We start from the raw sequence: 12,075 nt of genomic DNA, 5'->3' as shown, positions 1-12,075 counted from the left end.
TCCCCACCAGAACCTGTGAGCCTCCCTGGCCCAGCTCCTGGCCATTCACACCTCACATGCACAGCTGCTTGCCTTCTCTAAAGCTCCCCAGCTGATTCACACCACCTCACAGAGGATCTTCCTCAAAATCCTCCTTCCTATATTGTGGGCCCTTCCTCCACCAACACTCTTCCATTCTTTAAGGCTCACTACATGTCACTTTTGCAGGAAGCCTCAGAATCATCCCCAAACACTAACAGGGACACTGCACTTCTCATGTTGCATAGAAAATGTCCCTTTCTTTGTCAGATTCCCTCACAAAATGCCGAGTTAACATCAGTAATAATAGTAACAATAGAAACAGCTATCCCCACATGGCTAATGTGTCAAATGGTATCCAAAGTGCTTTACACAAATGGATTTGTTTAATCTCCTCAACATTCCTATGATGGATCATGATTCCCACTTTACAGATGAGGAAACTGAGGTGGTGAAGGGAAATTTGAGGAGACCCTCAGCTAGTAAATAATACAGGCAAGATTCAAATCCAAATCCATCTCCAGAGTTCTTGTCCTCTCCACCATACCTACTTGTTTTTGTTACTATTTTTAAAAGGGCTGATACCAGTAAGACACCAGAGACACATGGAAGAAACCTACCCAAAAATGTACTGATCAGAGAAAAATGCAGTAAGTAAAAACTAAGGAAATCAAAAACAAAAACTATAGGCTTTAGCTAGTAATAGTACATCAATATTTGTGCATTAGTTGTGACAAATATACCTCAGTAATGTAAGATATTAACGATAGGGGGAAAGCCCGAGTGCAGGGTATACAAGATCTCTCTGTGCTAGATTGGCAACTTTTCTGTAATCATATAACTATTCTAATATAGAAATTTTAGGGACACCTGGGTGTTTCGGTCAGTTAAGCATGACAGCAAAGAGCCTGGTTGATATTCTCTCTCTCTCTTGCACACCCCTGCCCCTGCTCATGTGTGCGTTCACTCTCTACCTCTCTCAAAATAAATAAACTTAAAACAATAAAATAATTTATTAAAAAATGATACTATTCCAGGCCAAGTTGTTAATAACAGAATTTCTACAAGAAAGAACACTATTTCTTTGGCTTAAGACTTGAACCATTAATATGATTAAATTAGGGATTTAATAAATTAATACATTAAAATAAAATTTCCTTCACATGATCTTGTCACACTCCTTATCCAAATTCTCTTGGCTTCAGCTCTTGATATGGATCCTTTCATGGAAATGTTTAAAAGGAAGAAAGAGACAAAGTATGTTTAAAATAGGTCCACAGATTTTATACTTGAAGTGAGTCAATTCCCCTCAGATTTTATACTTGAAGTGAGTCAATTCCCCTCATTTTGCTTCTTTAAAAAAATTTTTTTTTGGATAAAGGACCTGAACGTGAGACAGGAAACTATCAACACCCTAGAGGAGAAAGCAGGAAACAACCTCCTTGACCTCCACCGCAGCAACTTCTTACTTGACACATCCCCAAAAGCAAGGGAATCGAGAGCAAAAATAAACTGTTGGGACCTCATCAAGATTAAAAGCTTCTGCACCGCAAAGGAAACAACCCAGAAAATTAATAGGCAACCAACGGAATGGGAAAAGATAGTTGCAAATGACATATCAGATAAAGGGTTAATATCCAGAATCTATAAGGAACTCACCAAACTCCACGCCCGAAAAACAAACAACCCAGTGAAGAAATGGGCAGAAGACATGAACAGACACTTCTCCAAAGAGGACATCCAGATGGCCAACAGACACATGAAACGATGCTCAGCATCCCTCCTCATCAGGGAAATACAAATCAAAACCACACTGAGATACCACCTCACGCCAGTCAGAGTGGCTAAAATGAGCAAAGCAGAGAACTCTAGATGCTGGCGAGGATGTGGAGAAACGGGCACCCTCCTGCACTGTTGGTGGGAATGTAAACTGGTACAGCCCCTCTGGAAAACAGTGTGGAGGTTCCTCAGGAAACTAACAATAGAACTCCCTTATGACCCAGCAATAGCACTGCTAGGAATTTACCCAAGGGATACAGAAATGCTGAGGCATAGGAGCACATGTACCCCAATGTTCATAGCAGCACTCTCCACAATAGCCAAAACATGGAAAGAGCCTAAGTGTCCATCAACAGACGAATGGATCAAGAAGATGTGGTTTATCTATACCATGGAATACTACATGGCAATGAGAAACAATGAAATCTGGCCATGTGTAGCAACATGGATGGACCTTGAGGGTGTTATGCTGAGCGAAATAAGTCAGGCAGAGAAGGACAAATACCATATGTTTGCACGTATAGGAGGATTAGGAGGAACTTGACGGAGGACCAAGGGGGAGAAGAAGGCGGAAATGGTGGGGGAAAGGGAGAGAGGCAAACCATGAGAGACTCTTGAATGCTGACAAAAACTGAGGACTGATGGATGTGGGGGGGAGGGGGGGAGGGGCATGAAGGAGGGCACTTTGGGGATGAGCACTGAGTGTTATGTAAAAACTAATTTGACAATAAACTATTTGTAAAAAAAAAAAAAAAATTTTTTTTAATTTTTTTTAATGTTTTATTTATCTCTAGGAGAGAGAGGGACAGCGTGAACAGGGGAGGGTCAGAGAGAGAGGGAGTCACAGACTGAAACAGGCTCCAGGCTCTGAGCCGGCAGTCAGCACAGAGCCCGAAGCGGGGCTTGAACGCACTAACCACGAGATCATGACCTAAGCGAAAGTCAGACGCTTAACCGACTAAGCCACCCAGGCGCCCCTAAAAAAATTTTTTTAAATATTTATTTATTTTTGAGAGAGAGAGAGAAAGGGGTGTGAGCAGGGGAGAGGCAGAGACACAAAGGGGGAGACACAGAATCTGAAGCAGGCTCCAGGCTCCGAGCTGTCAGCACGGAGTCCAACGCAGAGCTCAAACCCACAAATTGTGAGATCATGACCTGAACCGAAGTTGGACACTTAACTGACTGAGCCACCCAGGCGCCCTTCTTGCCTCACCTCTAAGGAATGTATGTGACAGATGTGATGATGTGACTTCAGAGATCAGACTGTAAAAGGTATGTGGCTTCTGCCTTTTTCTCTCACTCTTAAATCACCCACTCTCAAGAAAGCCAGCCACCATGTTGTGAGGATGCTCACGAAGCGCCGAGAACAGGTCCATGCAGCAATCTGAGTGCACCATCTTAGATTTCTCAGTTCAGCCTTCAGCTGACTGCAGCCCCTGCCAACATCTTGACCACAGATTCATAAATGGCTCAGAGCCAGAACCACCCAGTAAGTCACCCCCAAATTCTTGACCCCCAGAAACTGTAAGATAATAAATGTTTATTATTTAAGCTGCTATGGTTAGTTCACCACCTACCTCCACGACAGATAGAACTGTCCTTAACTGATCCTTAGTCTAGATGCAGGGTTTCCTAGATTTTTTTGTGCTATAAACCTCTTTGTCAGTGTATTAGCTTCCTATTGCTGCTGTAACAAATTACCACAAACATAATCCTTTAAACAACACAAATTCATTGTCTTATAGCTCTGGAAATCAGAAGTTCATAATGAACTCACAAGGCTAAACCCAAGGTGTTGCCAGGGCTATTTCCTTCTAGAGGCTCCAGGGGAGAATCTGTTTCTGTGGCTTTTCCATTTTCCTCAACTTGGGAGCCCTTCCATCTTCAAAGAAGCAATCATTTTACTCTATCTCAATCATCACAAAATCATTCCCCCTCTGACTCTGATTCCAGCTCTCTTCATCCCTCTTTCACTTATAAAGACCTTTGCGATTACATTGGGTCCACCTAGACTCTCTAGGACAATCTCCCAATTTTAAGGCCAGCTGATTAGCCACCTTAATTCTATCTGCAACCTTAATTCCCCCTTTGCCATGTAGCATGACATTTCACAGGTCCTAGAGATTAGATTGTGGACATCTTGGGAGCCATTATTCTGTATACCAGTAGTCGGTCTGCTGAAACCTGTGAAGCCCCTCTCAGGATGATGCTTTTCAAGGCATTCAATAATATGCGTATGACTACAAAGAAAACGAACCGTACTACATGCGATTATCAAAATACTTTTAAAACACATTTGTGATGTAATAATATACATGTTTCTCTTCTAACACACGATAAGATCTAACAGTGAATGAAGTAACTATCCTCAATTTCGGAGTGGAGGTGAGAGTATATGCTATTTTAAAATCATCTGCAATCATGTATTATAAAAAATTGTGATTTCTATTGGTGGCAGAGTCCCAGGCAGTACAACTATGATGGCTTGTTACCTACATTTATAATCAAAGGAAATGCTGCTTTATGTTAGAGCTAGTGATTTTTTTCCCCTTCTCAAATTTACACCAAATTTACCTAAATATCTGACTAAGAACCCTGCTAGGATCAAGGAATTTATTTAATTAAAAAAAAATAGCCCTTCAAAGTGATGAATGGAAAAGATGTAGTTTATATATACAATGGAATACTACTTGGCAATGAAGAAGAAAGAAATCTGGCCATTTGCAACAACTTGGATGGAACCGGAGATTGTTATGCTAAATGGTATAAGTCAGTCAAAGAAGACAGGGATCACATGTTTTCACTTACATGTGGATCTTGAGAAACTTAACAGAAGACCATGGGGGAGGGGAAGAGGGGAAAAAAAGTTACAGAGAGGGAGGGAGGCAAACCATTAGAGACTCTTAAATACTGAGAACAAACTGAGGGCTGATGGGGGTGGGGTAGAGGGGAAGGGAGATGATGGGCATGGAGGGGAACACTTGTTGGGATGAGTACTGGTTGTTATATGGAAACCAATTTGACAATAAATTATATTTTTAAAAAATAGCCCTTCAGTAAGTTACAATAGAAGGACACTATCTCCTCAAATTTCTAAAAACTCTCCTTTTCAATTCAATTCAAATTTTCTTAAAATGTGTACAGAGACCTTCAGATACCAAATACGAGCAAGGAAAACAAAAAATGTAATGAAAAGTGACAAGACACAAATAAAGCAAGGATTCCAATAATTTATAAAGGAAAGTCTGCCTTCTAACTTAAAAATGGGCATACTTGAGTTCTCAATCTAATGAAATCAAATCAGGATGGGGGAAGGGTAGGAGAAAATGAGGGGTATAGGATTTGCAAACATGACAACAGTGACATCTAGTGGGCACTGAGTGCTAAAGCATCTCAAATATCTCTCAAATGCTGCAGATAGAAAAGCAAGCACAGAGAGCCACATTCATTAAACATTTTTATTGAGCACCTATTATAGATTAATATCTCATTAGGCCCAGGCCAGCAGCCCACTCATGTTCTTTTCTCACCCCTGGCTCTATTCCTAGCATAATGGCCTCATGTGTACACACCTCAGCCAAGTCCTAGATAAAGGGTAGGTACAGAAAATGATTCTGGCTATTCTTAACCTTCTAAAACTGACTGGAGATTCAGTGCCAAAGTAAAAACTCATGCAGGTATGGGATTACCAAATCTACGCAAGGGATATTTGTCTGTGGGGAAAAAGTAAAACATGCACTCAGGTAGGTTATGATACTGACTCTAGGGGTGGGATCATTCAATACTCCACGAACTATTTCCATGTTCTGTCCTCTATTATCATTACTTTTTCTTTCCTCCAACAAACCCAAAGCACCTTAAAAATAATGTAAGGGCTGAGAAGAGAGGAAGGGGAAGAAGTAAAGCGGGACAGTGTTTGGAAGAAAATAAGGTCCTTGGCCCTGGGACCTAAAAGTGAGCACACTTGTGGTAGATCAACTCTGCAGAGGAAGGGCATGCCAAGGCACCATTCTTCTCTGGGCTGAGGTCCTATACCTCAGGGCAGGCTGGAGGTCTATTGGAACCTGGGTGTTCAGAGTCCAATGGCTTGAGGAGAGACCCATGCAGAAACATGCTTGGGGCCATTTGTGCAAGGAATTCCTAAGTCTCCAGTACCGAAAACAAGGTCTACAAGGCAAAGGTGGACCCCAAGTGGACACTCCTCTTTGTTTTTTAAGTAGACCCCACCTCTAGCATGGATCCCAACATAGGCTTGAACTTATAATCTTGAGATCAAGACTTGACCTGAGATCAATAATCGGATGCTTAACCAACTGAGCTACCCAGGAGCCCCAAAGTGGACACTCCTCTTAGCCCCCATGGACTCCAGTGAGAGGCCAAAGGAGAGCCATGGGGGAGGGAAGGGACCTCTTGCCAAGAGTTAAGGGTACTACTGCTCTTACCTGTCTCCCACATTTCCCAGTTGGGACCATTATCATCATTGCAGTGACTATTTAAGATTCATACAGTCAATGTGGAAGAAAAGTGGGAGGGATCGGCCATACCTCTCTTTCCAAAAGCACTCTGGAGTGCAGCACTTCCCACACTTCAGTGTGCACAGGAATCACCTGGCATCTTGTGGAAGGCAGATTCTGATTCCGTGGGTCTGGAAGAGGAGCAAGAACCTGCATTTCTCACAACTCACAGGTGCTGCTGCTGATGATCTGTGGGCCACACCTCAAGCAGCAAGGCTGTAACAGACATAATTTTTGCCTGCCTAGCACTCCATTTTCTTAGACAGCCTGTCCCACCCTCATTCCATAGGAATCCTCCTCATTCCAGGTGATTCACATGAGGCTACATCTACCTTCCCAAGAGCAGGGACATGCCCCAAGACAGGCTGGCAGGAAGGCTTCCCAGGACATTGTCAGAACTATTCGGCCTTGCCAACTGTGCATTCATAATGAACATGGTGAAAGTCATCCTTTTACCATGTTGAGTCAGCTTGAAAATGACATGATCACAGAAGAAGACATAGCCAAGACATGATGAGAAAGAGGCAGGGCTCTGGTGAAATCCCGCATCTAGCCCCACCTCAAGTCTTCTCAGCTGCAAAGCCTCCTTCAGATACGTAGTCAAGATAACAGCTAAATTGCTGGGTGCAAATCCCACCTTTGCCACTTCCTAGATGTATGATATTCAGTCAGTCACTTAGCTTCCCTGTGCTTCCATTTCCTCATCTGTAAAATGGGGATAATTATAGTTCCTTACTCACAGGGCTGCCATGATATTTGGTTGCTTAATATATGTTAAATTCTTACAACAGTGCCCAGCACATGGTAGGATCCACATAAATGCCTATTATTAACATTATATTTTATTATTATTTTATCCCCAAAACAACCTCTCAGGGGACATATTATTATTTTTATCTTCATTGCCATTTTATAGATGAGGAGACAGAAAATGATTGTGAGACAAAATCATTTAATAATGCTGAGATAATGCCAAATCTGCTGCTTCTATATCCCCATCAACACCCTTCCTCATACTGCAGTGTGGACTCTTTTAATGCTATCTTGTTTTTCTTTTTTAGCTATTTTATTGCTATACCGATATAAAACCATATATACGTGAAATCCTATTATTGTCAAAAAATCCTATTATTGTCAAAAAATACTTTTCTGTATACAATTTTCTATAGGTAGACAGAAAACAAAAAGACTGAAGGCATTTATATCCAAATATTAACTAGGTTATCATTTCTGAATAAAAGGCTATGGATAACATGTGTGGGGGATTTTAGTTAAGAGACTTTCAAAGACCCAGTAGTAGCAGATGTGGAGTGTTAGGGTCTTCTCATCGCCACCCTCGCCACTGCTACCTGTGAGCTATCAGGGTCCCACCAATCACCTCAACTGGAAATGGACTGAGGGAATCTTCTTGAATCTAGAATCTACATTTGCTAATAACCCTTGGTATGGCTACCTGTCCCAGTGGGTCCTAGGCTGCTGGATTGAAGGTACCATCTTCCAGTGCTGCCATAAAATTCCGTCTTATTTCTTTTTTTGGTGTCTTCTCAGTAAAGGATGGGGGGAGGGGGCGGGCATAGAAACAGCTTGGCACCCACTTGGAAGCTCTCCCACGTGGAAGAACCCACGTGGTCTTTTGAGGAGAAGAGGGTGAGGTTCCATGCAGGGGTTCTCCTTTCTACATCTTCTACAACCAGTGTGCATCTTTTAATAGAGAAAAACCCATAGTTAGAAGAAAATATTTGTTCCACAAAAGCATTAAAATATATGTTGATGGGGCGCCTGGGTGGCTTAGTCGGTTAAGCGTCCGACTTTCGCTTAGGTCATGATCTCACGGTTCGTGGGTTCGAGCCCCACGTCGGGCTCTGTGCTGACTGCCAGCTCAGAGCCTGGAGCCTGTTTCAGTCTGTGACTCCCTCTCTCTCTGGCCCTCCCCTGCTCACGCTGTCTCTCTCTCTCTCCTAGAAATAAATTAAAAAAAATATATATATATATATATGTTGAAGATATACTGGAAGAAGTTGCTAGCAACCTGCTAAGCATCACAGTGCTGAGAATATTTTTTCCCTACCATTTATTTTTGATCTTTGGGAGTCCTTAAAATTCAAGCAACTTTGAATCCTCTAGTCTGGATTCTTTGGTCTACACATCCTCTCAGTTTCCTGGCTGATCTCCTACTTCCACAACGGCTGGCCCAGAATAGCTATGAAATCTATAAAAATACTACTTACAGTAGGTTTTCCCTAATTTCTAAAACAAAAATTGTCTTTAAATATTTCAATACGTAAAAACTCAATAAACCACAGAGTAAATCTGACCCCTCATTATCATTTGCATATCATAGCAAATATTTGTTTAGTGCCTTCTATGTGACAGGCCCTGGGGGTAAAGTGATGAATTAAAACATATACTCTTCCTGACCTACAGGAGCTTAGAATCTAGTGGACTTACACCCCACTCATCTCTAGAAGTGATTTTCTTTTGTCATCTTTCTATGCTAAATGCTCTGCAAATTTTCCAAAATCAAAGCTTCCCATGTACCCTGAAGAGGTATCAGGGTAAGGGCATTAGGAGAAAAGAAGTTGCTTCACATTTTAACTTCCCAGCTATTGGTCTAAACTCTGCCCTTGCAAGTGTATTTCAAACTCCATGAGAACAGGAACCCTGTCTTTTTATTCACTGCTTTATCTCCAGCACCTAGAACAGTGTCTGGCACTTAGGAGGCACTCAGCAAATAATGATTCATTTATTGAATGAACCTAGAAATACTACCCGACAGACGGCAGGTGCTCATTTGTGGATAGTTCGGCAGATGAACCCATGGTGGAGTAGATGAGTGGATAAGTGTATAGATGAGTCAATGGTGGGTGGACAGGTAGAAGGCTGGGCAGGTTAATGGGAAATGAATGAGTAGGTGAATAGATGGATGGTTAGGTTAGTGCTTCTGTGGGTGGGTGATTTTTAAAATGGCAACTTTCAGTAGAGTGACCAGGATACTTATGATAATGTTCAGTTTTTACAGGCTTGAATTTGTTCTAGTCAGGAAGATATCACAGAACACCACCAGGATTTGGAGCAGCACATGGCCAGGAAGTGGCCCGTACATTGGTGCGGCCAGGGCATACGTGGGTTGCTGCCAGGAGCATCTCCTGGTTTTGCTATCCTCACCATTTTCTCTACTTGTGACAACAGCATCTCCTTCACCCTTCAAAGAACTACTTACTCCTCGAAACATCATCTCATGGGTGGGCATGTGACAAGCTGGGCTACTCAAATGCTTGCCCTTAGAATTTGAACCTGGACCAGAAGAACACGAATCATGTCCTAGAGCTGCCGTTAACAAAGTACTACAAACAGGGTGGCTTAAAACAACAGAAACTGTTTGTCTTACAATTCTGGAGGCTACAATTCCAAAATCAAGTAGCAGCCAGGGCCAACATGCTCCCTCTGAAATCTACTGGGAAGAACCCTTCCCTGCCTCTTCTAGCTTTTCTGGTGTTTGCTGGCAACCCTCAGCATTCCTTGGGTGCATCAACCCAGTCTCTGCCCTCACCGTCACATTGTCTTCCCCTGCATGTCTTTGTCTCTCCTCCCATATGGACACCAGTCTGGATCAGCCACCATACTCTGGCAGGACCTCATCTTAACTTAAGTACATCTACCAAAACCCTACCTCCCAATAGAGATCCCATTCACAGGTATGGAGGGCTAAAACTTCAACATATATTTTGGAGGGACACAATCTAACTCATGACATGAAGCCTGAGACCATATGGAACTCATTCATCTGAAGAGGGGAGCCTAAAGAGACTCCTTGGATCCTTAGTGTGCCTTGGACCCTGTGTTTTCCAAAGTCTAATGAGGAGATTTTCCTTGATTCCATGAACTATACCTTCATTTCCTTACCATAAACTCCTTTAAATTTTGGCTTTTTACCCTTTTGAGCAGATTGGTTGCTGCCTGCAACCAACATACCCTAACAGCTAAACCAAGTTCTTCAAGACAAAGGGGCGGAGTGTGGTATGTATACACACACACACACACACACACACACACGTCATCTTTTCCTTCCCCTTAGACCTTGAAAAATGTGCTTGGCAAGCAGAGGCCACAGGGTTCCTTCATCAACTAAAATGAAAATCAAAGGACTTTCCCAGTTACTTTTTATTCAACGGGGGCACCTCTTTCCCTTTGTATTTTAGTTCAAGAAGCTCAGATGATTCACCAGCTGGAGCTGGTGTTGAATCCTTGCCTAAACTTGTCACAAGGCTAGCATGACAATTAAACAGGGTGAAACCAATTTGAAAGAAAAACATGAGCTACAAAGTGCTACACAATAATGAAGGCCCATATCTTCAACTGAGGAGGATCAAGCAATAAACTTTAGATTCAAAGACCCCTTTGGTTAAAAATCAATGCCTTATCCTGCTTTATTTCCCTCTGTAAACATTTTTATGACTTGAAATTATGTTTTATTTGTATTTATTCACTGATCTGCTATTGTTCTTCTCCACTAGAAGACAAGTTCCATAAAGGCAGGGGTTTGGTTTCACTCACTTGCTGAAGCCACAGTGCCAGAAGCAATAAATGAGGGAATGAACAAATGAATGAAAGCAACAAGCTCCAAACCAGTTTGAATGTTAGCACTGCAGACAAATTACTTAACCTGAGTTTGAATTTCCTCATCACTAAAATGGGGATGGTAAAACCTACTTTGCTAGGTAATTTCAGGAATTAAGAGGAAGCAGTAAGGCTGCCTATTCAGTGTTATCTGAACAGAACAGCATCAGCATCAGCTGGAAGCTTCGAGAATGCAGATTCTCAGGCTCCAACCCAGACCCACTGAACGAGAATCTGCATTTTAACAAGAAACCCAAATGACACATATGCACATTATAGTTTGAGAAGCTTTTTTTTTTTATGTTTATTCATTTGAGACAGAGCACATGAGCAGGGGAAGGCAGAGAGAGAAGGACACAAAGGATCCAAAGTGGGCGCTGCACTAACAGCAGACAGCCCGACGGGGGCTTGAACCCATTAACCACAAGACTGTGACCTGAGCCAAAGTCGGACACTTAACCAACTGAGCCACCCAGGCGTGCCCCTAGTTTGAGAAGCTTTGAACAGAAGTACATGAAAATGTTTTATAAACAGTAAAACAATAAACACAAACATCATCATTACTGTATTTTCAGTTGTTTGCTGTAAGTACCCTCACTATTTCACTTACGTGTCAAAGGCATATATCCCAAGGGCCTGGTAAAGCACTTACCACTGTTTAAATACTTAACACAAGGGGCGCCTGGGTGGCTCAGTCAGTTAAGTTTCTGACTTTGGCTCAGGTCATGATCTCACAGCTCATGAGATCAAATCCTGCATTGGGCTCTGTGCTGACAGCTCAGAGCCTAGAGCCTGCTTCGGATTCTGTATGTCCCACTCTCTCTGCCTGTCCCCTGTGCACGCGCGCTCGCTCTCTCTCTCTCTCTCTCTCTCTCAAAAATAAACATTAAAAGAAAATTTAATTTAAAATAAATACTTAACACAAGACAGTGCATGAGAGCAATAAATAAAAATCTTATAAGAGTTCTGATATAGTGCTGGAGAGTATATTAATGGGTAAAATCTTTCTGGGAAAATACTCTAAATTTTTGTGGACATGCACAACAATTTACCAAGATTTCCAGGACAATCTTCAGTTAGGGAAAAAGAAAGACAATTCAAGACAGTAGATTGATGGGTTAAAATAAATTCTGTATATACAAACAAC

This window comes from Hyaena hyaena, unplaced genomic scaffold (genome assembly GCF_003009895.1).
Source record: "Hyaena hyaena isolate Hyena2069 unplaced genomic scaffold, ASM300989v1 scaffold_16, whole genome shotgun sequence".
NCBI lineage: Eukaryota > Metazoa > Chordata > Mammalia > Carnivora > Hyaenidae > Hyaena > Hyaena hyaena.
The sequence above is the reverse complement of the archived record's forward strand: the minus strand, read 5'-3'. Positions refer to the sequence as shown.